Source organism: Ambystoma mexicanum, chromosome 4p, assembly GCF_040938575.1.
Source record: "Ambystoma mexicanum isolate Mex_15411 chromosome 4p, UKY_AmexF1_1, whole genome shotgun sequence".
Classification (NCBI taxonomy): Eukaryota; Metazoa; Chordata; class Amphibia; order Caudata; family Ambystomatidae; genus Ambystoma; species Ambystoma mexicanum.
In genome coordinates, this window is record NC_090927.1 from 843,843,099 (window position 1) to 843,863,389 (window position 20,291).

The window sequence follows — 20,291 nt, forward strand, 5'->3', positions numbered from 1 at the left end:
TTACATGTGAAAGTCGATTTATTACCCATGAACACACTACCTGTATGCTAATTCTATGTAAAAAGGTAGCTCCAGCCCTCATGATGTTGTCCAACATTTCCGCTATAAAACGGTATACAATTATTTTGGAAACATACCAAATTTGAAAAATAATTGAGAAGTTGCGCAATTACTAATCATGGAGCACAAAAAAGCCTACAGCACCTGGTATTCCCAGGCAGTCTCCCATCCAGGTACTAACTATGCCCGACTCTGCTTAGCTTCCGAGATCGGGCGCATTCAGTGTGGTGTGGCCGTAGGCTCTGGGCCTAGTGAGTTTTGTACTTTTAAGCATCTAGTCGGCTAGACCTTGCAGTTTTGAAAGGCAATTGTGAAATGGCTCACTTCCTGAACTTGGAGCACAAAAAAGCCTACAGCACCTGGTATTCCCAGGCGGTCTCCCATCCAGGTACTAACGAGGCCCGACACTGCTTAGCTTCCGAGATCAGACGCATTCAGTGTGGTGTGGCCGTAGGCTCTGGGCCTTGTGAGTTTTGTACTTTTAAGCATCTAGTCGGCTAGACCTTGCAGTTTTGAAAGGCAATTGTGAAATGGCTCACTTCCTGAACTTGGAGCACAAAAAAGCCTACAGCACCTGATATTCCCAGGTGGTCTCCCATCCAGGTACTAACTAGGCCCGACACTGCTTAGCTTCCGAGATCAGACGAGATCGGGCGCAATCAGTGTGGTGTGGCCGTAGGCTCTGGGCCTAGTGAGTTTTGTACTTTTAAGCATCTAGTCAGCTAGACCTTGCAGTTTTCAAAGGCAATTGAGAAATGGCTCACTTCCTGAACTTGGAGCACAAAAAAGCCTACAGCACCTGGTATTCCCAGGCGGTCTCCCATCCAGGTACTAACGAGGCCCGACACTGCTTAGCTTCCGAGATCAGACGAGATCGGGCGCATTCAGTGTGGTGTGGCCGTAGGCTCTGGGCCTTGTGAGTTTTGTACTTTTAAGCATCTAGTCGGCTAGACCTTGCAGTTTTGAAAGGCAATTGAGAAATGGCTCACTTCCTGAACTTGGAGTACAAAAAAGCCTACAGCACCTGGTATTCCCAGGCGGTCTCCCATCCAGGTACTAACTAGGCCCGACACTGCTTAGCTTCTGAGATCAGACGAGATCAGGCGCATTCAGTGTGGTGTGGCCGTAGGCTCTGGGCCTAGTGAGTTTTGTACTTTTAAGCATCTAGTCGGCTAGACCTTGCAGTTTTAAAAGGCAATTGAGAAAGGGCTCACTTCCTGAACTTGGAGCACAAAAAAGCCTACAGCACCTGGTATTCCCAGGCGGTCTCCCATCCAGGTACTAACTAGGCCTGACACTGCTTAACTTCCGAGATCAGACGAGATCGGGTGCATTCAGTGTGGTGTGGCCGTAGGCTCTAGGAATGCTAAGAATATTACTCTTATGCATTTGCATTTAGTAAGCTAAGCCATGCAGCCACTTGCAACATGATACCACGCTCATCGCTCGATCAGGCTCGATCAGGCGAGATATATAAGACTGGTGGGCCCATTCAGGACTCCTATGTCTGGTAGGATAACTTTAATTCATCCATCCTGTGTCTGTTGCAGGGAGGTGGAGAGAACAATCAACACAATAATGGGTTTCTTTCATGCCTCTTGAAGGACTCAATATTCTCTGTACTGCATTACATGTGAAAGTCGATTTATTACCCATGAACACACTACCTGTATGCTAATTCTATGTAAAAAGGTAGCTCCAGCCCTCATGATGTTGTCCAACATTTCCGCTATAAAACGGGATACAATTATTTTGGAAACATACCAAATTTGAAAAATAATTGAGAAGTTGCGCAATTACTAATCATGGAGCACAAAAAAGCCTACAGCACCTGGTATTCCCAGGCAGTCTCCCATCCAGGTACTAACTAGGCCCGACCCTGCTTAGCTTCCGAGATCGGGCGCATTCAGTGTGGTGTGGCCGTAGGCGCTGGGCCTAGTGAGTTTTGTACTTTTAAGCATCTAGTCGGCTAGACCTTGCAGTTTTGAAAGGCAATTGTGAAATGGCTCACTTCCTGAACTTGGAGCACAAAAAAAGCCTACAGCACCTGGTATTCCCAGGCGGTCTCCCATCCAGGTACTAACGAGGCCCGACACTGCTTAGCTTCCGAGATCAGACGAGATCGGGCGCAATCAGTGTGGTGTGGCCGTAGGCTCTGGGCCTTGTGAGTTTTGTACTTTTAAGCATCTAGTCGGCTAGACCTTGCAGTTTTGAAAGGCAATTGAGAAATGGCTCACTTCCTGAACTTGGAGTACAAAAAAGCCTACAGCACCTGGTATTCCCAGGCGGTCTCCCATCCAGGTACTAACTAGGCCCGACACTGCTTAGCTTCTGAGATCAGACGAGATCAGGCGCATTCAGTGTGGTGTGGCCGTAGGCTCTGGGCCTTGTGAGTTTTGTACTTTTAAGCATCTAGTCGGCTAGACCTTGCAGTTTTGAAAGGCAATTGAGAAATGGCTCACTTCCTGAACTTGGAGTACAAAAAATCCTACAGCACCTGGTATTCCCAGGCGGTCTCCCATCCAGGTACTAACTAGGCCCAACACTGCTTAGCTTCTGAGATCAGACGAGATCAGGCGCATTCAGTGTGGTGTGGCCGTAGGCTCTGGGCCTAGGAAGTTTTGTACTTTTAAGCATCTAGTCGGCTAGACCTTGCAGTTTTAAAAGGCAATTGAGAAAGGGCTCACTTCCTGAACTTGGAGCACAAACAAGCCTACAGCACCTGGTATTCCCAGGCAGTCTCCCATCCAGGTACTAACTAGGCCTGACACTGCTTCACTTCCGAGACCAGACGAGATCGGGTGCATTCAGTGTGGTGTGGCCGTAGGCTCTAGGAATGCTAAGAATATTACTCTTATGCATTTGCATTTAGTAAGCTAAGCCATGCAGCCACTTGCAACATGATACCACGCTCATCGCTCGATCAGGCGAGATATATAAGACTGGTGGGCCCATTCAGGACTCCTATGTCTGGTAGGATAACTTTAATTCATCCATCCTGTGTCTGTTGCAGGGAGGTGGAGAGAACAATCAACACAATAATGGGTTTCTTTCATGCCTCTTGAAGGACTCAATATTCTCTGTACTGCATTACATGTGAAAGTCGATTTATTACCCATGAACACACTACCTGTATGCTAATTCTATGTAAAAAGGTAGCTCCAGCCCTCATGATGTTGTCCAACATTTCCGCTATAAAACGGGATACAATTATTTTGGAAACATACCAAATTTGAAAAATAATTGAGAAGTTGCGCAATTACTAATCATGGAGCACAAAAAAGCCTACAGCACCTGGTATTCCCAGGCAGTCTCCCATCCAGGTACTAACTAGGCCCGACCCTGCTTAGCTTCCGAGATCGGGCGCATTCAGTGTGGTGTGGCCGTAGGCTCTGGGCCTAGTGAGTTTTGTACTTTTAAGCATCTAGTCGGCTAGACCTTGCAGTTTTGAAAGGCAATTGTGAAATGGCTCACTTCCTGAACTTGGAGCACAAAAAAGCCTACAGCACCTGGTATTCCCAGGCGGTCTCCCATCCAGGTACTAACGAGGCCCGACACTGCTTAGCTTCTGAGATCAGACGAGATCGTGCGCATTCAGTGTGGTGTGGCCGTAGGCTCTGGGCCTTGTGAGTTTTGTACTTTTAAGCATCTAGTCGGCTAGACCTTGCAGTTTTGAAAGGCAATTGAGAAATGGCTCACTTCCTGAACTTGGAGTACAAAAAAGCCTACAGCACCTGGTATTCCCAGGCGGTCTCCCATCCAGGTACTAACTAGGCCCAACACTGCTTAGCTTCTGAGATCAGACGAGATCAGGCGCATTCAGTGTGGTGTGGCCGTAGGCTCTGGGCCTAGTGAGTTTTGTACTTTTAAGCATCTAGTCGGCTAGACCTTGCAGTTTTGAAAGGCAATTGAGAAAGGGCTCACTTCCTGAACTTGGAGCACAAAAAAGCCTACAGCACCTGGTATTCCCAGGCGGTCTCCCATCCAGGTACTAACTAGGCCTAACACTGCTTAACTTCTGAGATCAGACGAGATCAGGTGCATTCAGTGTGGTGTGGCCGTAGGCTCTAGGAATGCTAAGAATATTACTCTTATGCATTTGCATTTAGTAAGCTAAGCCATGCAGCCACTTGCAACATGATACCACGCTCGATCAGGCGAGATATATAAGACTGGTGGGCCCATTCAGGACTCCTATGTCTGGTAGGATAACTTTAATTCATCCATCCTGTGTCTGTTGCAGGGAGGTGGAGAGAACAATCAACACAATAATGGTTTTCTTTCATGCCTCTTGAAGGACTCAATATTCTCTGTACTGCATTACATGTGAAAGTCGATTTATTACCCATGAACACACTACCTGTATGCTAATTCTATGTAAAAAGGTAGCTCCAGCCCTCATGATGTTGTCCAACATTTCCGCTATAAAACGGGATACAATTATTTTGGAAACATACCAAATTTGAAAAATAATTGAGAAGTTGCGCAATTACTAATCATGGAGCACAAAAAAGCCTACAGCACCTGGTATTCCCAGGCAGTCTCCCATCCAGGTACTAACTAGGCCCGACCCTGCTTAGCTTCCGAGATCGGGCGCATTCAGTGTGGTGTGGCCGTAGGCTCTGGGCCTAGTGAGTTTTGTACTTTTAAGCATCTAGTCGGCTAGACCTTGCAGTTTTGAAAGGCAATTGTGAAATGGCTCACTTCCTGAACTTGGAGCACAAAAAAGCCTACAGCACCTGGTATTCCCACGCGGTCTCCCATCCAGGTACTAACGAGGCCCGACACTGCTTAGCTTCCGAGATCAGACGCATTCAGTGTGGTGTGGCCGTAGGCTCTGGGCCTTGTGAGTTTTGTACTTTTAAGCATCTAGTCGGCTAGACCTTGCAGTTTTGAAAGGCAATTGTGAAATGGCTCACTTCCTGAACTTGGAGCACAAAAAAGCCTACAGCACCTGATATTCCCAGGTGGTCTCCCATCCAGGTACTAACTAGGCCCGACACTGCTTAGCTTCTGAGATCAGACGAGATCAGGCGCATTCAGTGTGGTGTGGCCGTAGGCTCTGGTCCTAGTGAGTTTTGTACTTTTAAGCATCTAGTCGGCTAGACCTTGCAGTTTTAAAAGGCAATTGAGAAAGGGCTCACTTCCTGAACTTGGAGCACAAAAAAGCCTACAGCACCTGGTATTCCCAGGCGGTCTCCCATCCAGGTACTAACTAGGCCTGACACTGCTTAACTTCCGAGATCAGACAAGATCGGGTGCATTCAGTGTGGTGTGGCCGTAGGCTCTAAGAATGCTAAGAATATTACTCTTATGCATTTGCATTTAGTAAGCTAAGCCATGCAGCCACTTGCAACATGATACCACGCTCATCGCTCGATCAGGCTCGATCAGGCGAGATATATAAGACTGGTGGGCCCATTCAGGACTCCTATGTCTGGTAGGATAACTTTAATTCATCCATCCTGTGTCTGTTGCAGGGAGGTGGAGAGAACAATCAACACAATAATGGGTTTCTTTCATGCCTCTTGAAGGACTCAATATTCTCTGTACTGCATTACATGTGAAAGTCGATTTATTACCCATGAACACACTACCTGTATGCTAATTCTATGTAAAAAGGTAGCTCCAGCCCTCATGATGTTGTCCAACATTTCCGCTATAAAACGGGATACAATTATTTTGGAAACATACCAAATTTGAAAAATAATTGAGAAGTTGCGCAATTACTAATCATGGAGCACAAAAAAGCCTACAGCACCTGGTATTCCCAGGCAGTCTCCCATCCAGGTACTAACTAGGCCCGACCCTGCTTAGCTTCCGAGATCGGGCGCATTCAGTGTGGTGTGGCCGTAGGCGCTGGGCCTAGTGAGTTTTGTACTTTTAAGCATCTAGTCGGCTAGACCTTGCAGTTTTGAAAGGCAATTGTGAAATGGCTCACTTCCTGAACTTGGAGCACAAAAAAAGCCTACAGCACCTGGTATTCCCAGGCGGTCTCCCATCCAGGTACTAACGAGGCCCGACACTGCTTAGCTTCCGAGATCAGACCGGGCGCAATCAGTGTGGTGTGGCCGTAGGCTCTGGGCCTTGTGAGTTTTGTACTTTTAAGCATCTAGTCGGCTAGACCTTGCAGTTTTGAAAGGCAATTGAGAAATGGCTCACTTCCTGAACTTGGAGTACAAAAAAGCCTACAGCACCTGGTATTCCCAGGCGGTCTCCCATCCAGGTACTAACTAGGCCCGACACTGCTTAGCTTCTGAGATCAGACGAGATCAGGCGCATTCAGTGTGGTGTGGCCGTAGGCTCTGGGCCTTGTGAGTTTTGTACTTTTAAGCATCTAGTCGGCTAGACCTTGCAGTTTTGAAAGGCAATTGAGAAATGGCTCACTTCCTGAACTTGGAGTACAAAAAAGCCTACAGCACCTGGTATTCCCAGGCGGTCTCCCATCCAGGTACTAACTAGGCCCGACACTGCTTAGCTTCTGAGATCAGACGAGATCAGGCCCATTCAGTGTGGTGTGGCCGTAGGCTCTGGGCCTAGGAAGTTTTGTACTTTTAAGCATCTAGTCGGCTAGACCTTGCAGTTTTAAAAGGCAATTGAGAAAGGGCTCACTTCCTGAACTTGGAGCACAAAAAACCCTACAGCACCTGGTATTCCCAGGCGGTCTCCCATCCAGGTACTAACTAGGCCTGACACTGCTTCACTTCCGAGACCAGACGAGATCGGGTGCATTCAGTGTGGTGTGGCCGTAGGCTCTAGGAATGCTAAGAATATTACTCTTATGCATTTGCATTTAGTAAGCTAAGCCATGCAGCCACTTGCAACATGATACCACGCTCATCGCTCGATCAGGCGAGATATATAAGACTGGTGGGCCCATTCAGGACTCCTATGTCTGGTAGGATAACTTTAATTCATCCATCCTGTGTCTGTTGCAGGGAGGTGGAGAGAACAATCAACACAATAATGGTTTTCTTTCATGCCTCTTGAAGGACTCAATATTCTCTGTACTGCATTACATGTGAAAGTCGATTTATTACCCCTGAACACACTACCTGTATGCTAATTCTATGTAAAAAGGTAGCTCCAGCCCTCATGATGTTGTCCAACATTTCCGCTATAAAACGGGATACAATTATTTTGGAAACATACCAAATTTGAAAAATAATTGAGAAGTTGCGCAATTACTAATCATGGAGCACAAAAAAGCCTACAGCACCTGGTATTCCCAGGCAGTCTCCCATCCAGGTACTAACTAGGCCCGACCCTGCTTAGCTTCCGAGATCGGGCGCATTCAGTGTGGTGTGGCCGTAGGCTCTGGGCCTAGTGAGTTTTGTACTTTTAAGCATCTAGTCGGCTAGACCTTGCAGTTTTGAAAGGCAATTGTGAAATGGCTCACTTCCTGAACTTGGAGCACAAAAAAGCCTACAGCACCTGGTATTCCCAGGCGGTCTCCCATCCAGGTACTAACGAGGCCCGACACTGCTTAGCTTCTGAGATCAGACGAGATCGTGCGCATTCAGTGTGGTGTGGCCGTAGGCTCTGGGCCTTGTGAGTTTTGTACTTTTAAGCATCTAGTCGGCTAGACCTTGCAGTTTTGAAAGGCAATTGAGAAATGGCTCACTTCCTGAACTTGGAGTACAAAAAAGCCTACAGCACCTGGTATTCCCAGGCGGTCTCCCATCCAGGTACTAACTAGGCCCAACACTGCTTAGCTTCTGAGATCAGACGAGATCAGGCGCATTCAGTGTGGTGTGGCCGTAGGCTCTGGGCCTAGTGAGTTTTGTACTTTTAAGCATCTAGTCGGCTAGACCTTGCAGTTTTGAAAGGCAATTGAGAAAGGGCTCACTTCCTGAACTTGGAGCACAAAAAAGCCTACAGCACCTGGTATTCCCAGGCGGTCTCCCATCCAGGTACTAACTAGGCCTAACACTGCTTAACTTCTGAGATCAGACGAGATCAGGTGCATTCAGTGTGGTGTGGCCGTAGGCTCTAGGAATGCTAAGAATATTACTCTTATGCATTTGCATTTAGTAAGCTAAGCCATGCAGCCACTTGCAACATGATACCACGCTCATCGCTCGATCAGGCTCGATCAGGCGAGATATATAAGACTGGTGGGCCCATTCAGGACTCCTATGTCTGGTAGGATAACTTTAATTCATCCATCCTGTGTCTGTTGCAGGGAGGTGGAGAGAACAATCAACACAATAATGGTTTTCTTTCATGCCTCTTGAAGGACTCAATATTCTCTGTACTGCATTACATGTGAAAGTCGATTTATTACCCATGAACACACTACCTGTATGCTAATTCTATGTAAAAAGGTAGCTCCAGCCCTCATGATGTTGTCCAACATTTCCGCTATAAAACGGGATACAATTATTTTGGAAACATACCAAATTTGAAAAATAATTGAGAAGTTGCGCAATTACTAATCATGGAGCACAAAAAAGCCTACAGCACCTGGTATTCCCAGGCAGTCTCCCATCCAGGTACTAACTAGGCCCCACCCAGCTTAGCTTCCGAGATCGGGCGCATTCAGTGTGGTGTGGCCGTAGGCTCTGGGCCTAGTGAGTTTTGTACTTTTAAGCATCTAGTCGGCTAGACCTTGCAGTTTTGAAAGGCAATTGTGAAATGGCTCACTTCCTGAACTTGGAGCACAAAAAAGCCTACAGCACCTGGTATTCCCAGGTGGTCTCCCATCCAGGTACTAACTAGGCCCAACACTGCTTAGCTTCTGAGATCAGACAAGATCAGGCGCATTCAGTGTGGTGTGGCCGTAGGCTCTGGGCCTAGTGAGTTTTGTACTTTTAAGCATCTAGTCGGCTAGACCGTGCAGTTTTAAAAGGCAATTGAGAAAGGGCTCACTTCCTGAACTTGGAGCACAAAAAAGCCTACAGCACCTGGTATTCCCAGGCGGTCTCCCATCCAGGTACTAACTAGGCCTGACACTGCTTAACTTCCAAGATCAGACGAGATCGGGTGCATTCAGTGTGGTGTGGCCGTAGTCTCTAGGAATGCTAAGAATATTACTCTTATGCATTTGCATTTAGTAAGCTAAGCCATGCAGCCACTTGCAACATGATACCACGCTCATCGCTCGATCAGGCTCGATCAGGCGAGATATATAAGACTGGTGGGCCCATTCAGGACTCCTATGTCTGGTAGGATAACTTTAATTCATCCATCCTATGTCTGTTGCAGGGAGGTGGAGAGAACAATCAACACAATAATGGTTTTCTTTCATGCCTCTTGAAGGACTCAATATTCTCTGTACTGCATTACATGTGAAAGTCGATTTATTACCCATGAACACACTACCTGTATGCTAATTCTATGTAAAAAGGTAGCTCCAGCCCTCATGATGTTGTCCAACATTTCCGCTATAAAACGGTATACAATTATTTTGGAAACATACCAAATTTGAAAAATAATTGAGAAGTTGCGCAATTACTAATCATGGAGCACAAAAAAGCCTACAGCACCTGGTATTCCCAGGCAGTCTCCCATCCAGGTACTAACTAGGCCCGACCCTGCTTAGCTTCCGAGATCGGGCGCATTCAGTGTGGTGTGGCCGTAGGCTCTGGGCCTAGTGAGTTTTGTACTTTTAAGCATCTAGTCGGCTAGACCTTGCAGTTTTGAAAGGCAATTGTGAAATGGCTCACTTCCTGAACTTGGAGCACAAAAAAGCCTACAGCACCTGGTATTCCCAGGCGGTCTCCCATCCAGGTACTAACGAGGCCCGACACTGCTTAGCTTCTGAGATCAGACGAGATCGTGCGCATTCAGTGTGGTGTGGCCGTAGGCTCTGGGCCTTGTGAGTTTTGTACTTTTAAGCATCTAGTCGGCTAGACCTTGCAGTTTTGAAAGGCAATTGAGAAATGGCTCACTTCCTGAACTTGGAGTACAAAAAAGCCTACAGCACCTGGTATTCCCAGGCGGTCTCCCATCCAGGTACTAACTAGGCCCAACACTGCTTAGCTTCTGAGATCAGACGAGATCAGGCGCATTCAGTGTGGTGTGGCCGTAGGCTCTGGGCCTAGTGAGTTTTGTACTTTTAAGCATCTAGTCGGCTAGACCTTGCAGTTTTGAAAGGCAATTGAGAAAGGGCTCACTTCCTGAACTTGGAGCACAAAAAAGCCTACAGCACCTGGTATTCCCAGGCGGTCTCCCATCCAGGTACTAACTAGGCCTAACACTGCTTAACTTCTGAGATCAGACGAGATCAGGTGCATTCAGTGTGGTGTGGCCGTAGGCTCTAGGAATGCTAAGAATATTACTCTTATGCATTTGCATTTAGTAAGCTAAGCCATGCAGCCACTTGCAACATGATACCACGCTCATCGCTCGATCAGGCTCGATCAGGCGAGATATATAAGACTGGTGGGCCCATTCAGGACTCCTATGTCTGGTAGGATAACTTTAATTCATCCATCCTGTGTCTGTTGCAGGGAGGTGGAGAGAACAATCAACACAATAATGGTTTTCTTTCATGCCTCTTGAAGGACTCAATATTCTCTGTACTGCATTACATGTGAAAGTCGATTTATTACCCATGAACACACTACCTGTATGCTAATTCTATGTAAAAAGGTAGCTCCAGCCCTCATGATGTTGTCCAACATTTCCGCTATAAAACGGGATACAATTATTTTGGAAACATACCAAATTTGAAAAATAATTGAGAAGTTGCGCAATTACTAATCATGGAGCACAAAAAAGCCTACAGCACCTGGTATTCCCAGGCAGTCTCCCATCCAGGTACTAACTAGGCCCCACCCAGCTTAGCTTCCGAGATCGGGCGCATTCAGTGTGGTGTGGCCGTAGGCTCTGGGCCTAGTGAGTTTTGTACTTTTAAGCATCTAGTCGGCTAGACCTTGCAGTTTTGAAAGGCAATTGTGAAATGGCTCACTTCCTGAACTTGGAGCACAAAAAAGCCTACAGCACCTGGTATTCCCAGGTGGTCTCCCATCCAGGTACTAACTAGGCCCAACACTGCTTAGCTTCTGAGATCAGACAAGATCAGGCGCATTCAGTGTGGTGTGGCCGTAGGCTCTGGGCCTAGTGAGTTTTGTACTTTTAAGCATCTAGTCGGCTAGACCGTGCAGTTTTAAAAGGCAATTGAGAAAGGGCTCACTTCCTGAACTTGGAGCACAAAAAAGCCTACAGCACCTGGTATTCCCAGGCGGTCTCCCATCCAGGTACTAACTAGGCCTGACACTGCTTAACTTCCAAGATCAGACGAGATCGGGTGCATTCAGTGTGGTGTGGCCGTAGTCTCTAGGAATGCTAAGAATATTACTCTTATGCATTTGCATTTAGTAAGCTAAGCCATGCAGCCACTTGCAACATGATACCACGCTCATCGCTCGATCAGGCTCGATCAGGCGAGATATATAAGACTGGTGGGCCCATTCAGGACTCCTATGTCTGGTAGGATAACTTTAATTCATCCATCCTATGTCTGTTGCAGGGAGGTGGAGAGAACAATCAACACAATAATGGTTTTCTTTCATGCCTCTTGAAGGACTCAATATTCTCTGTACTGCATTACATGTGAAAGTCGATTTATTACCCATGAACACACTACCTGTATGCTAATTCTATGTAAAAAGGTAGCTCCAGCCCTCATGATGTTGTCCAACATTTCCGCTATAAAACGGTATACAATTATTTTGGAAACATACCAAATTTGAAAAATAATTGAGAAGTTGCGCAATTACTAATCATGGAGCACAAAAAAGCCTACAGCACCTGGTATTCCCAGGCAGTCTCCCATCCAGGTACTAACTAGGCCCGACCCTGCTTAGCTTCCGAGATCGGGCGCATTCAGTGTGGTGTGGCCGTAGGCTCTGGGCCTAGTGAGTTTTGTACTTTTAAGCATCTAGTCGGCTAGACCTTGCAGTTTTGAAAGGCAATTGTGAAATGGCTCACTTCCTGAACTTGGAGCACAAAAAAGCCTACAGCACCTGGTATTCCCAGGTGGTCTCCATCCAGGTACTAACTAGGCCCGACACTGCTTAGCTTCCTTGATCAGACGAGATCGGGCGCAATCAGTGTGGTGTGGCCGTAGGCTCTGGGCCTAGTGAGTTTTGTACTTTTAAGCATCTAGTCAGCTAGACCTTGCAGTTTTGAAAGGCAATTGAGAAATGGCTCACTTCCTGAACTTGGAGCACAAAAAAGCCTACAGCACCTGGTATTCCCAGGCGGTCTCCCATCCAGGTACTAACGAGGCCCGACACTGCTTAGCTTCCGAGATCAGACGAGATCGGGCGCATTCAGTGTGGTGTGGCCGTAGGCTCTGGGCCTTGTGAGTTTTGTACTTTTAAGCATCTAGTCGGCTAGACCTTGCAGTTTTGAAAGGCAATTGAGAAATGGCTCACTTCCTGAACTTGGAGTACAAAAAAGCCTACAGCACCTGGTATTCCCAGGCGGTCTCCCATCCAGGTACTAACTAGGCCCGACACTGCTTAGCTTCTGAGATCAGACGAGATCAGGCGCATTCAGTGTGGTGTGGCCGTAGGCTCTGGGCCTAGTGAGTTTTGTACTTTTAAGCATCTAGTCGGCTAGACCTTGCAGTTTTAAAAGGCAATTGAGAAAGGGCTCACTTCCTGAACTTGGAGCACAAAAAAGCCTACAGCACCTGGTATTCCCAGGCGGTCTCCCATCCAGGTACTAACTAGGCCTGACACTGCTTAACTTCCGAGATCAGACGAGATCGGGTGCATTCAGTGTGGTGTGGCCGTAGGCTCTAGGAATGCTAAGAATATTACTCTTATGCATTTGCATTTAGTAAGCTAAGCCATGCAGCCACTTGCAACATGATACCACGCTCATCGCTCGATCAGGCTCGATCAGGCGAGATATATAATACTGGTGGGCCCATTCAGGACTCCTATGTCTGGTAGGATAACTTTAATTCATCCATCCTGTGTCTGTTGCAGGGAGGTGGAGAGAACAATCAACACAATAATGGGTTTCTTTCATGCCTCTTGAAGGACTCAATATTCTCTGTACTGCATTACATGTGAAAGTCGATTTATTACCCATGAACACACTACCTGTATGCTAATTCTATGTAAAAAGGTAGCTCCAGCCCTCATGATGTTGTCCAACATTTCCGCTATAAAACGGGATACAATTATTTTGGAAACATACCAAATTTGAAAAATAATTGAGAAGTTGCGCAATTACTAATCATGGAGCACAAAAAAGCCTACAGCACCTGGTATTCCCAGGCAGTCTCCCATCCAGGTACTAACTAGGCCCGACCCTGCTTAGCTTCCGAGATTGGGCGCATTCAGTGTGGTGTGGCCGTAGGCTCTGGGCCTAGTGAGTTTTGTACTTTTAAGCATCTAGTCGGCTAGACCTTGCAGTTTTGAAAGGCAATTGTGAAATGGCTCACTTCCTGAACTTGGAGCACAAAAAAGCCTACAGCACCTGGTATTCCCAGGCGGTCTCCCATCCAGGTACTAACGAGGCCCGACACTGCTTAGCTTCCGAGATCAGACGAGATCGGGCGCATTCAGTGTGGTGTGGCTGTAGGCTCTGGGCCTTGTGAGTTTTGTACTTTTAAGCATCTAGTCGGCTAGACCTTGCAGTTTTGAAAGGCAATTGAGAAATGGCTCACTTCCTGAACTTGGAGTACAAAAAAGCCTACAGCACCTGGTATTCCCAGGCGGTCTCCCATCCAGGTACTAACTAGGCCCAACACTGCTTAGCTTCTGAGATCAGACGAGATGAGGCGCATTCAGTGTGGTGTGGCCGTAGGCTCTGGGCCTAGTGAGTTTTGTACTTTTAAGCATCTAGTCGGCTAGACCTTGCAGTTTTGAAAGGCAATTGAGAAAGGGCTCACTTCCTGAACTTGGAGCACAAAAAAGCCTACAGCACCTGGTATTCCCAGGCGGTCTCCCATTCAGGTATTAACTAGGCCTAACACTGCTTAACTTCCGAGATCAGACGAGATCAGGTGCATTCAGTGTGGTGTGGCCGTAGGCTCTAGGAATGCTAAGAATATTACTCTTATGCATTTGCATTTAGTAAGCTAAGCCATGCAGCCACTTGCAACATGATACCACGCTCATCGCTCGATCAGGCTCGATCAGGCGAGATATATAAGACTGGTGGGCCCATTCAGGACTCCTATGTCTGGTAGGATAACTTTAATTCATCCATCCTGTGTCTGTTGCAGGGAGGTGGAGAGAACAATCAACACAATAATGGTTTTCTTTCATGCCTCTTGAAGGACTCAATATTCTCTGTACTGCATTACATGTGAAAGTCGATTTATTACCCATGAACACACTACCTGTATGCTAATTCTATGTAAAAAGGTAGCTCCAGCCCTCATGATGTTGTCCAACATTTCCGCTATAAAACGGGATACAATTATTTTGGAAACATACCAAATTTGAAAAATAATTGAGAAGTTGCGCAATTACTAATCATGGAGCACAAAAAAGCCTACAGCACCTGGTATTCCCAGGCAGTCTCCCATCCAGGTACTAACTAGGCCCGACCCTGCTTAGCTTCCGAGATCGGGCGCATTCAGTGTGGTGTGGCCGTAGGCGCTGGGCCTAGTGAGTTTTGTACTTTTAAGCATCTAGTCGGCTAGACCTTGCAGTTTTGAAAGGCAATTGTGAAATGGCTCACTTCCTGAACTTGGAGCACAAAAAAAGCCTACAGCACCTGGTATTCCCAGGCGGTCTCCCATCCAGGTACTAACGAGGCCCGACACTGCTTAGCTTCCGAGATCAGACGAGATCGGGCGCAATCAGTGTGGTGTGGCCGTAGGCTCTGGGCCTTGTGAGTTTTGTACTTTTAAGCATCTAGTCGGCTAGACCTTGCAGTTTTGAAAGGCAATTGAGAAATGGCTCACTTCCTGAACTTGGAGTACAAAAAAGCCTACAGCACCTGGTATTCCCAGGCGGTCTCCCATCCAGGTACTAACTAGGCCCGACACTGCTTAGCTTCTGAGATCAGACGAGATCAGGCGCATTCAGTGTGGTGTGGCCGTAGGCTCTGAGCCTTGTGAGTTTTGTACTTTTAAGCATCTAGTCGGCTAGACCTTGCAGTTTTGAAAGGCAATTGAGAAATGGCTCACTTCCTGAACTTGGAGTACAAAAAAGCCTACAGCACCTGGTATTCCCAGGCGGTCTCCCGTCCAGGTACTAACTAGGCCCGACACTGCTTAGCTTCTGAGATCAGACGAGATCAGGCGCATTCAGTGTGGTGTGGCCGTAGGCTCTGGGCCTAGGAAGTTTTGTACTTTTAAGCATCTAGTCGGCTAGACCTTGCAGTTTTAAAAGGCAATTGAGAAAGGGCTCACTTCCTGAACTTGGAGCACAAAAAAGCCTACAGCACCTGGTATTCCCAGGCGGTCTCCCATCCAGGTACTAACTAGGCCTGACACTGCTTCACTTCCGAGACCAGACGAGATCGGGTGCATTCAGTGTGGTGTGGCCGTAGGCTCTAGGAATGCTAAGAATATTACTCTTATGCATTTGCATTTAGTAAGCTAAGCCATGCAGCCACTTGCAACATGATACCACGCTCATCGCTCGATCAGGCGAGATATATAAGACTGGTGGGCCCATTCAGGACTCCTATGTCTGGTAGGATAACTTTAATTCATCCATCCTGTGTCTGTTGCAGGGAGGTGGAGAGAACAATCAACACAATAATGGGTTTCTTTCATGCCTCTTGAAGGACTCAATATTCTCTGTACTGCATTACATGTGAAAGTCGATTTATTACCCATGAACACACTACCTGTATGCTAATTCTATGTAAAAAGGTAGCTCCAGCCCTCATGATGTTGTCCAACATTTCCGCTATAAAACGGGATACAATTATTTTGGAAACATACCAAATTTGAAAAATAATTGAGAAGTTGCGCAATTACTAATCATGGAGCACAAAAAAGCCTACAGCACCTGGTATTCCCAGGCAGTCTCCCATCCAGGTACTAACTAGGCCCGACCCTGCTTAGCTTCCGAGATCGGGCGCATTCAGTGTGGTGTGGCCGTAGGCTCTGGGCCTAGTGAGTTTTGTACTTTTAAGCATCTAGTCGGCTAGACCTTGCAGTTTTGAAAGGCAATTGTGAAATGGCTCACTTCCTGAACTTGGAGCACAAAAAAGCCTACAGCACCTGGTATTCCCAGGCGGTCTCCCATCCAGGTACTAACGAGGCCCGACACTGCTTAGCTTCTGAGATCAGACGAGATCGTGCGCATTCAGTGTGGTGTGGCCGTAGGCTCTCGGCCTTGTGAGTTTTGTACCTTTAAGCATCTAGTCGGCTAGACCTTGCAGTTTTGAAAGGCAATTGAGAAATGGCTCACTTCCTGAACTTGGAGTACAAAAAAGCCTACAGCACCTGGTATTCCCAGGCGGTCTCCCATCCAGGTACTAACTAGGCCCAACACTGCTTAGCTTAGCTTCTGAGATCAGACGAGATCAGGCGCATTCAGTGTGGTGTGGCCGTAGGCTCTGGGCCTAGTGAGTTTTGTACTTTTAAGCATCTAGTCGGCTAGACCTTGCAGTTTTGAAAGGCAATTGAGAAAGGGCTCACTTCCTGAACTTGGAGCACAAAAAAGCCTACAGCACCTGGTATTCCCAGGCGGTCTCCCATCCAGGTACTAACTAGGCCTAACACTGCTTAACTTCTGAGATCAGACGAGATCAGGTGCATTCAGTGTGGTGTGGCCGTAGGCTCTAGGAATGCTAAGAATATTACTCTTATGCATTTGCATTTAGTAAGCTAAACCATGCAGCCACTTGCAACATGATACCACGCTCGATCAGGCGAGATATATAAGACTGGTGGGCCCATTCAGGACTCCTATGTCTGGTAGGATAACTTTAATTCATCCATCCTGTGTCTGTTGCAGGGAGGTGGAGAGAACAATCAACACAATAATGGTTTTCTTTCATGCCTCTTGAAGGACTCAATATTCTCTGTACTGCATTACATGTGAAAGTCGATTTATTACCCATGAACACACTACCTGTATGCTAATTCTATGTAAAAAGGTAGCTCCAGCCCTCATGATGTTGTCCAACATTTCCGCTATAAAACGGGATACAATTATTTTGGAAACATACCAAATTTGAAAAATAATTGAGAAGTTGCGCAATTACTAATCATGGAGCACAAAAAAGCCTACAGCACCTGGTATTCCCAGGCAGTCTCCCATCCAGGTACTAACTAGGCCCGACCCTGCTTAGCTTCCGAGATCGGGCGCATTCAGTGTGGTGTGGCCGTAGGCTCTGGGCCTAGTGAGTTTTGTACTTTTAAGCATCTAGTCGGCTAGACCTTGCAGTTTTGAAAGGCAATTGTGAAATGGCTCACTTCCTGAACTTGGAGCACAAAAAAGCCTACAGCACCTGGTATTCCCAGGCGGTCTCCCATCCAGGTACTAACGAGGCCCGACACTGCTTAGCTTCCGAGATCAGACGCATTCAGTGTGGTGTGGCCGTAGGCTCTGGGCCTTGTGAGTTTTGTACTTTTAAGCATCTAGTCGGCTAGACCTTGCAGTTTTGAAAGGCAATTGTGAAATGGCTCACTTCCTGAACTTGGAGCACAAAAAAGCCTACAGCACCTGATATTCCCAGGTGGTCTCCCATCCAGGTACTAACTAGGCCCGACACTGCTTAGCTTCTGAGATCAGACGAGATCAGGCGCATTCAGTGTGGTGTGGCCGTAGGCTCTGGGCCTAGTGAGTTTTGTACTTTTAAGCATCTAGTCGGCTAGACCTTGCAGTTTTAAAAGGCAATTGAGAAAGGGCTCACTTCCTGAACTTGGAGCACAAAAAAGCCTACAGCACCTGGTATTCCCAGGCGGTCTCCCATCCAGGTACTAACTAGGCCTGACACTGCTTAACTTCCGAGATCAGACAAGATCGGGTGCATTCAGTGTGGTGTGGCCGTAGGCTCTAGGAATGCTAAGAATATTACTCTTATGCATTTGCATTTAGTAAGCTAAGCCATGCAGCCACTTGCAACATGATACCACGCTCATCGCTCGATCAGGCTCGATCAGGCGAGATATATAAGACTGGTGGGCCCATTCAGGACTCCTATGTCTGGTAGGATAACTTTAATTCATCCATCCTGTGTCTGTTGCAGGGAGGTGGAGAGAACAATCAACACAATAATGGGTTTCTTTCATGCCTCTTGAAGGACTCAATATTCTCTGTACTGCATTACATGTGAAAGTCGATTTATTACCCATGAACACACTACCTGTATGCTAATTCTATGTAAAAAGGTAGCTCCAGCCCTCATGATGTTGTCCAACATTTCCGCTATAAAACGGGATACAATTATTTTGGAAACATACCAAATTTGAAAAATAATTGAGAAGTTGCGCAATTACTAATCATGGAGCACAAAAAAGCCTACAGCACCTGGTATTCCCAGGCAGTCTCCCATCCAGGTACTAACTAGGCCCGACCCTGCTTAGCTTCCGAGATCGGGCGCATTCAGTGTGGTGTGGCCGTAGGCGCTGGGCCTAGTGAGTTTTGTACTTTTAAGCATCTAGTCGGCTAGACCTTGCAGTTTTGAAAGGCAATTGTGAAATGGCTCACTTCCTGAACTTGGAGCACAAAAAAAGCCTACAGCACCTGGTATTCCCAGGCGGTCTCCCATCCAGGTACTAACGAGGCCCGACACTGCTTAGCTTCTGAGATCAGACGAGATCGGGCGCAATCAGTGTGGTGTGGCCGTAGGCTCTGGGCCTTGTGAGTTTTGTACTTTTAAGCATCTAGTCGGCTAGACCTTGCAGTTTTGAAAGGCAATTGAGAAATGGCTCACTTCCTGAACTTGGAGTACAAAAAAGCCTACAGCACCTGGTATTCCCAGGCGGTCTCCCATCCAGGTACTAACTAGGCCCGACACTGCTTAGCTTCTGAGATCAGACGAGATCAGGCGCATTCAGTGTGGTGTGGCCGTAGGCTCTGGGCCTTGTGAGTTTTGTACTTTTAAGCATCTAGTCGGCTAGACCTTGCAGTTTTGAAAGGCAATTGAGAAATGGCTCACTTCCTGAACTTGGAGTACAAAAAAGCCTACAGCACCTGGTATTCCCAGGCGGTCTCCCATCCAGGTACTAACTAGGCCCGACACTGCTTAGCTTCTGAGATCAGACGAGATCAGGCGCATTCAGTGTGGTGTGGCCGTAGGCTCTGGGCCTAGGAAGTTTTGTACTTTTAAGCATCTAGTCGGCTAGACCTTGCAGTTTTAAAAGGCAATTGAGAAAGGGCTCACTTCCTGAACTTGGAGCACAAAAAACCCTACAGCACCTGGTATTCCCAGGCGGTCTCCCATCCAGGTACTAACTAGGCCTGACACTGCTTCACTTCCGAGACCAGACGAGATCGGGTGCATTCAGTGTGGTGTGGCCGTAGGCTCTAGGAATGCTAAGAATATTACTCTTATGCATTTGCATTTAGTAAGCTAAGCCATGCAGCCACTTGCAACATGATACCACGCTCATCGCTCGATCAGGCGAGATATATAAGACTGGTGGGCCCATTCAGGACTCCTATGTCTGGTAGGATAACTTTAATTCATCCATCCTGTGTCTGTTGCAGGGAGGTGGAGAGAACAATCAACACAATAATGGTTTTCTTTCATGCCTCTTGAAGGACTCAATATTCTCTGTACTGCATTACATGTGAAAGTCGATTTATTACCCCTGAACACACTACCTGTATGCTAATTCTATGTAAAAAGGTAGCTCCAGCCCTCATGATGTTGTCCAACATTTCCGCTATAAAACGGGATACAATTATTTTGGAAACATACCAAATTTGAAAAATAATTGAGAAGTTGCGCAATTACTAATCATGGAGCACAAAAAAGCCTACAGCACCTGGTATTCCCAGGCAGTCTCCCATCCAGGTACTAACTAGGCCCGACCCTGCTTAGCTTCCGAGATCGGGCGCATTCAGTGTGGTGTGGCCGTAGGCTCTGGGCCTAGTGAGTTTTGTACTTTTAAGCATCTAGTCGGCTAGACCTTGCAGTTTTGAAAGGCAATTGTGAAATGGCTCACTTCCTGAACTTGGAGCACAAAAAAGCCTACAGCACCTGGTATTCCCAGGCGGTCTCCCATCCAGGTACTAACGAGGCCCGACACTGCTTAGCTTCTGAGATCAGACGAGATCGTGCGCATTCAGTGTGGTGTGGCCGTAGGCTCTGGGCCTTGTGAGTTTTGTACTTTTAAGCATCTA

General features: G+C 47.0%; 46 non-coding genes and 21 pseudogenes across 46 annotated transcripts; all 67 read right to left on the minus strand.

Annotated features, from left to right (window-relative positions):
- Positions 1–192: 192 nt before the first annotated feature.
- Positions 193–301, minus strand: LOC138458682 (5S ribosomal RNA; annotated as a pseudogene).
- A 106-nt stretch (positions 302–407) lies between these two features.
- Positions 408–516, minus strand: LOC138457924 (5S ribosomal RNA; annotated as a pseudogene).
- A 106-nt stretch (positions 517–622) lies between these two features.
- On the minus strand, positions 623–741 carry LOC138462445 (5S ribosomal RNA). Its single transcript, XR_011265041.1, has one exon. It is a non-coding gene; the product is annotated as a 5S ribosomal RNA (ribosomal RNA).
- A 106-nt stretch (positions 742–847) lies between these two features.
- Positions 848–966, minus strand: LOC138462056 (5S ribosomal RNA). The gene has a single exon (XR_011264659.1). It is a non-coding gene; the product is annotated as a 5S ribosomal RNA (ribosomal RNA).
- A 106-nt stretch (positions 967–1,072) lies between these two features.
- Positions 1,073–1,191, minus strand: LOC138454211 (5S ribosomal RNA). The gene has a single exon (XR_011260898.1). It is a non-coding gene; the product is annotated as a 5S ribosomal RNA (ribosomal RNA).
- Positions 1,192–1,297: 106 nt separating this feature from the next.
- On the minus strand, positions 1,298–1,416 carry LOC138461356 (5S ribosomal RNA). Its single transcript, XR_011263974.1, has one exon. It is a non-coding gene; the product is annotated as a 5S ribosomal RNA (ribosomal RNA).
- A 463-nt stretch (positions 1,417–1,879) lies between these two features.
- LOC138456885 (5S ribosomal RNA) lies at positions 1,880–1,988 on the minus strand (annotated as a pseudogene).
- Positions 1,989–2,095: 107 nt separating this feature from the next.
- Positions 2,096–2,214, minus strand: LOC138462998 (5S ribosomal RNA). The gene has a single exon (XR_011265585.1). It is a non-coding gene; the product is annotated as a 5S ribosomal RNA (ribosomal RNA).
- A 106-nt stretch (positions 2,215–2,320) lies between these two features.
- LOC138454223 (5S ribosomal RNA) lies at positions 2,321–2,439 on the minus strand. The gene has a single exon (XR_011260909.1). It is a non-coding gene; the product is annotated as a 5S ribosomal RNA (ribosomal RNA).
- Positions 2,440–2,545: 106 nt separating this feature from the next.
- On the minus strand, positions 2,546–2,664 carry LOC138462526 (5S ribosomal RNA). The gene has a single exon (XR_011265122.1). It is a non-coding gene; the product is annotated as a 5S ribosomal RNA (ribosomal RNA).
- A 106-nt stretch (positions 2,665–2,770) lies between these two features.
- Positions 2,771–2,889, minus strand: LOC138454824 (5S ribosomal RNA). The gene has a single exon (XR_011261482.1). It is a non-coding gene; the product is annotated as a 5S ribosomal RNA (ribosomal RNA).
- Positions 2,890–3,342: 453 nt separating this feature from the next.
- On the minus strand, positions 3,343–3,451 carry LOC138456886 (5S ribosomal RNA; annotated as a pseudogene).
- A 106-nt stretch (positions 3,452–3,557) lies between these two features.
- LOC138455109 (5S ribosomal RNA) lies at positions 3,558–3,676 on the minus strand. Its single transcript, XR_011261752.1, has one exon. It is a non-coding gene; the product is annotated as a 5S ribosomal RNA (ribosomal RNA).
- A 106-nt stretch (positions 3,677–3,782) lies between these two features.
- Positions 3,783–3,901, minus strand: LOC138456217 (5S ribosomal RNA). Its single transcript, XR_011262075.1, has one exon. It is a non-coding gene; the product is annotated as a 5S ribosomal RNA (ribosomal RNA).
- Positions 3,902–4,007: 106 nt separating this feature from the next.
- Positions 4,008–4,126, minus strand: LOC138460948 (5S ribosomal RNA). The gene has a single exon (XR_011263599.1). It is a non-coding gene; the product is annotated as a 5S ribosomal RNA (ribosomal RNA).
- Positions 4,127–4,572: 446 nt separating this feature from the next.
- LOC138456887 (5S ribosomal RNA) lies at positions 4,573–4,681 on the minus strand (annotated as a pseudogene).
- A 106-nt stretch (positions 4,682–4,787) lies between these two features.
- On the minus strand, positions 4,788–4,896 carry LOC138458121 (5S ribosomal RNA; annotated as a pseudogene).
- Positions 4,897–5,002: 106 nt separating this feature from the next.
- Positions 5,003–5,121, minus strand: LOC138461685 (5S ribosomal RNA). The gene has a single exon (XR_011264292.1). It is a non-coding gene; the product is annotated as a 5S ribosomal RNA (ribosomal RNA).
- A 106-nt stretch (positions 5,122–5,227) lies between these two features.
- Positions 5,228–5,346, minus strand: LOC138464623 (5S ribosomal RNA). The gene has a single exon (XR_011267201.1). It is a non-coding gene; the product is annotated as a 5S ribosomal RNA (ribosomal RNA).
- A 463-nt stretch (positions 5,347–5,809) lies between these two features.
- On the minus strand, positions 5,810–5,918 carry LOC138456888 (5S ribosomal RNA; annotated as a pseudogene).
- Positions 5,919–6,025: 107 nt separating this feature from the next.
- LOC138455980 (5S ribosomal RNA) lies at positions 6,026–6,139 on the minus strand (annotated as a pseudogene).
- Positions 6,140–6,245: 106 nt separating this feature from the next.
- LOC138454234 (5S ribosomal RNA) lies at positions 6,246–6,364 on the minus strand. Its single transcript, XR_011260920.1, has one exon. It is a non-coding gene; the product is annotated as a 5S ribosomal RNA (ribosomal RNA).
- Positions 6,365–6,470: 106 nt separating this feature from the next.
- LOC138464763 (5S ribosomal RNA) lies at positions 6,471–6,589 on the minus strand. Its single transcript, XR_011267339.1, has one exon. It is a non-coding gene; the product is annotated as a 5S ribosomal RNA (ribosomal RNA).
- Positions 6,590–6,695: 106 nt separating this feature from the next.
- On the minus strand, positions 6,696–6,814 carry LOC138454977 (5S ribosomal RNA). The gene has a single exon (XR_011261628.1). It is a non-coding gene; the product is annotated as a 5S ribosomal RNA (ribosomal RNA).
- Positions 6,815–7,267: 453 nt separating this feature from the next.
- On the minus strand, positions 7,268–7,376 carry LOC138456889 (5S ribosomal RNA; annotated as a pseudogene).
- A 106-nt stretch (positions 7,377–7,482) lies between these two features.
- On the minus strand, positions 7,483–7,601 carry LOC138455110 (5S ribosomal RNA). The gene has a single exon (XR_011261753.1). It is a non-coding gene; the product is annotated as a 5S ribosomal RNA (ribosomal RNA).
- A 106-nt stretch (positions 7,602–7,707) lies between these two features.
- Positions 7,708–7,826, minus strand: LOC138456330 (5S ribosomal RNA). The gene has a single exon (XR_011262087.1). It is a non-coding gene; the product is annotated as a 5S ribosomal RNA (ribosomal RNA).
- A 106-nt stretch (positions 7,827–7,932) lies between these two features.
- LOC138460950 (5S ribosomal RNA) lies at positions 7,933–8,051 on the minus strand. The gene has a single exon (XR_011263601.1). It is a non-coding gene; the product is annotated as a 5S ribosomal RNA (ribosomal RNA).
- Positions 8,052–8,514: 463 nt separating this feature from the next.
- Positions 8,515–8,623, minus strand: LOC138458241 (5S ribosomal RNA; annotated as a pseudogene).
- Positions 8,624–8,729: 106 nt separating this feature from the next.
- Positions 8,730–8,848, minus strand: LOC138462602 (5S ribosomal RNA). Its single transcript, XR_011265198.1, has one exon. It is a non-coding gene; the product is annotated as a 5S ribosomal RNA (ribosomal RNA).
- Positions 8,849–8,954: 106 nt separating this feature from the next.
- Positions 8,955–9,073, minus strand: LOC138454288 (5S ribosomal RNA). Its single transcript, XR_011260973.1, has one exon. It is a non-coding gene; the product is annotated as a 5S ribosomal RNA (ribosomal RNA).
- A 463-nt stretch (positions 9,074–9,536) lies between these two features.
- On the minus strand, positions 9,537–9,645 carry LOC138456890 (5S ribosomal RNA; annotated as a pseudogene).
- A 106-nt stretch (positions 9,646–9,751) lies between these two features.
- On the minus strand, positions 9,752–9,870 carry LOC138455111 (5S ribosomal RNA). The gene has a single exon (XR_011261754.1). It is a non-coding gene; the product is annotated as a 5S ribosomal RNA (ribosomal RNA).
- A 106-nt stretch (positions 9,871–9,976) lies between these two features.
- Positions 9,977–10,095, minus strand: LOC138456443 (5S ribosomal RNA). Its single transcript, XR_011262098.1, has one exon. It is a non-coding gene; the product is annotated as a 5S ribosomal RNA (ribosomal RNA).
- A 106-nt stretch (positions 10,096–10,201) lies between these two features.
- LOC138460951 (5S ribosomal RNA) lies at positions 10,202–10,320 on the minus strand. The gene has a single exon (XR_011263603.1). It is a non-coding gene; the product is annotated as a 5S ribosomal RNA (ribosomal RNA).
- Positions 10,321–10,783: 463 nt separating this feature from the next.
- Positions 10,784–10,892, minus strand: LOC138458242 (5S ribosomal RNA; annotated as a pseudogene).
- A 106-nt stretch (positions 10,893–10,998) lies between these two features.
- On the minus strand, positions 10,999–11,117 carry LOC138462603 (5S ribosomal RNA). Its single transcript, XR_011265199.1, has one exon. It is a non-coding gene; the product is annotated as a 5S ribosomal RNA (ribosomal RNA).
- A 106-nt stretch (positions 11,118–11,223) lies between these two features.
- On the minus strand, positions 11,224–11,342 carry LOC138454289 (5S ribosomal RNA). The gene has a single exon (XR_011260974.1). It is a non-coding gene; the product is annotated as a 5S ribosomal RNA (ribosomal RNA).
- Positions 11,343–11,805: 463 nt separating this feature from the next.
- On the minus strand, positions 11,806–11,914 carry LOC138456891 (5S ribosomal RNA; annotated as a pseudogene).
- Positions 11,915–12,020: 106 nt separating this feature from the next.
- LOC138456333 (5S ribosomal RNA) lies at positions 12,021–12,138 on the minus strand (annotated as a pseudogene).
- A 106-nt stretch (positions 12,139–12,244) lies between these two features.
- On the minus strand, positions 12,245–12,363 carry LOC138462057 (5S ribosomal RNA). The gene has a single exon (XR_011264660.1). It is a non-coding gene; the product is annotated as a 5S ribosomal RNA (ribosomal RNA).
- Positions 12,364–12,469: 106 nt separating this feature from the next.
- LOC138454246 (5S ribosomal RNA) lies at positions 12,470–12,588 on the minus strand. The gene has a single exon (XR_011260932.1). It is a non-coding gene; the product is annotated as a 5S ribosomal RNA (ribosomal RNA).
- A 106-nt stretch (positions 12,589–12,694) lies between these two features.
- On the minus strand, positions 12,695–12,813 carry LOC138461357 (5S ribosomal RNA). Its single transcript, XR_011263975.1, has one exon. It is a non-coding gene; the product is annotated as a 5S ribosomal RNA (ribosomal RNA).
- A 463-nt stretch (positions 12,814–13,276) lies between these two features.
- LOC138458760 (5S ribosomal RNA) lies at positions 13,277–13,385 on the minus strand (annotated as a pseudogene).
- A 106-nt stretch (positions 13,386–13,491) lies between these two features.
- Positions 13,492–13,610, minus strand: LOC138462495 (5S ribosomal RNA). Its single transcript, XR_011265090.1, has one exon. It is a non-coding gene; the product is annotated as a 5S ribosomal RNA (ribosomal RNA).
- A 106-nt stretch (positions 13,611–13,716) lies between these two features.
- Positions 13,717–13,835, minus strand: LOC138465171 (5S ribosomal RNA). The gene has a single exon (XR_011267745.1). It is a non-coding gene; the product is annotated as a 5S ribosomal RNA (ribosomal RNA).
- A 106-nt stretch (positions 13,836–13,941) lies between these two features.
- Positions 13,942–14,060, minus strand: LOC138454576 (5S ribosomal RNA). Its single transcript, XR_011261247.1, has one exon. It is a non-coding gene; the product is annotated as a 5S ribosomal RNA (ribosomal RNA).
- A 463-nt stretch (positions 14,061–14,523) lies between these two features.
- LOC138456892 (5S ribosomal RNA) lies at positions 14,524–14,632 on the minus strand (annotated as a pseudogene).
- Positions 14,633–14,739: 107 nt separating this feature from the next.
- On the minus strand, positions 14,740–14,858 carry LOC138462999 (5S ribosomal RNA). Its single transcript, XR_011265586.1, has one exon. It is a non-coding gene; the product is annotated as a 5S ribosomal RNA (ribosomal RNA).
- Positions 14,859–14,964: 106 nt separating this feature from the next.
- LOC138454258 (5S ribosomal RNA) lies at positions 14,965–15,083 on the minus strand. Its single transcript, XR_011260943.1, has one exon. It is a non-coding gene; the product is annotated as a 5S ribosomal RNA (ribosomal RNA).
- A 106-nt stretch (positions 15,084–15,189) lies between these two features.
- On the minus strand, positions 15,190–15,308 carry LOC138462816 (5S ribosomal RNA). The gene has a single exon (XR_011265404.1). It is a non-coding gene; the product is annotated as a 5S ribosomal RNA (ribosomal RNA).
- Positions 15,309–15,414: 106 nt separating this feature from the next.
- On the minus strand, positions 15,415–15,533 carry LOC138465103 (5S ribosomal RNA). Its single transcript, XR_011267678.1, has one exon. It is a non-coding gene; the product is annotated as a 5S ribosomal RNA (ribosomal RNA).
- Positions 15,534–15,986: 453 nt separating this feature from the next.
- On the minus strand, positions 15,987–16,095 carry LOC138456893 (5S ribosomal RNA; annotated as a pseudogene).
- A 106-nt stretch (positions 16,096–16,201) lies between these two features.
- Positions 16,202–16,320, minus strand: LOC138455112 (5S ribosomal RNA). The gene has a single exon (XR_011261755.1). It is a non-coding gene; the product is annotated as a 5S ribosomal RNA (ribosomal RNA).
- A 106-nt stretch (positions 16,321–16,426) lies between these two features.
- LOC138453853 (5S ribosomal RNA) lies at positions 16,427–16,550 on the minus strand. Its single transcript, XR_011260555.1, has one exon. It is a non-coding gene; the product is annotated as a 5S ribosomal RNA (ribosomal RNA).
- A 106-nt stretch (positions 16,551–16,656) lies between these two features.
- LOC138460953 (5S ribosomal RNA) lies at positions 16,657–16,775 on the minus strand. The gene has a single exon (XR_011263604.1). It is a non-coding gene; the product is annotated as a 5S ribosomal RNA (ribosomal RNA).
- A 446-nt stretch (positions 16,776–17,221) lies between these two features.
- LOC138456894 (5S ribosomal RNA) lies at positions 17,222–17,330 on the minus strand (annotated as a pseudogene).
- Positions 17,331–17,436: 106 nt separating this feature from the next.
- Positions 17,437–17,545, minus strand: LOC138457925 (5S ribosomal RNA; annotated as a pseudogene).
- Positions 17,546–17,651: 106 nt separating this feature from the next.
- On the minus strand, positions 17,652–17,770 carry LOC138461686 (5S ribosomal RNA). The gene has a single exon (XR_011264293.1). It is a non-coding gene; the product is annotated as a 5S ribosomal RNA (ribosomal RNA).
- A 106-nt stretch (positions 17,771–17,876) lies between these two features.
- On the minus strand, positions 17,877–17,995 carry LOC138464624 (5S ribosomal RNA). Its single transcript, XR_011267202.1, has one exon. It is a non-coding gene; the product is annotated as a 5S ribosomal RNA (ribosomal RNA).
- Positions 17,996–18,458: 463 nt separating this feature from the next.
- On the minus strand, positions 18,459–18,567 carry LOC138456897 (5S ribosomal RNA; annotated as a pseudogene).
- A 107-nt stretch (positions 18,568–18,674) lies between these two features.
- LOC138454398 (5S ribosomal RNA) lies at positions 18,675–18,793 on the minus strand. The gene has a single exon (XR_011261076.1). It is a non-coding gene; the product is annotated as a 5S ribosomal RNA (ribosomal RNA).
- Positions 18,794–18,899: 106 nt separating this feature from the next.
- Positions 18,900–19,018, minus strand: LOC138454269 (5S ribosomal RNA). The gene has a single exon (XR_011260954.1). It is a non-coding gene; the product is annotated as a 5S ribosomal RNA (ribosomal RNA).
- A 106-nt stretch (positions 19,019–19,124) lies between these two features.
- On the minus strand, positions 19,125–19,243 carry LOC138454280 (5S ribosomal RNA). The gene has a single exon (XR_011260965.1). It is a non-coding gene; the product is annotated as a 5S ribosomal RNA (ribosomal RNA).
- Positions 19,244–19,349: 106 nt separating this feature from the next.
- LOC138454978 (5S ribosomal RNA) lies at positions 19,350–19,468 on the minus strand. Its single transcript, XR_011261629.1, has one exon. It is a non-coding gene; the product is annotated as a 5S ribosomal RNA (ribosomal RNA).
- Positions 19,469–19,921: 453 nt separating this feature from the next.
- Positions 19,922–20,030, minus strand: LOC138456898 (5S ribosomal RNA; annotated as a pseudogene).
- Positions 20,031–20,136: 106 nt separating this feature from the next.
- Positions 20,137–20,255, minus strand: LOC138455114 (5S ribosomal RNA). Its single transcript, XR_011261757.1, has one exon. It is a non-coding gene; the product is annotated as a 5S ribosomal RNA (ribosomal RNA).
- Positions 20,256–20,291: the final 36 nt, after the last annotated feature.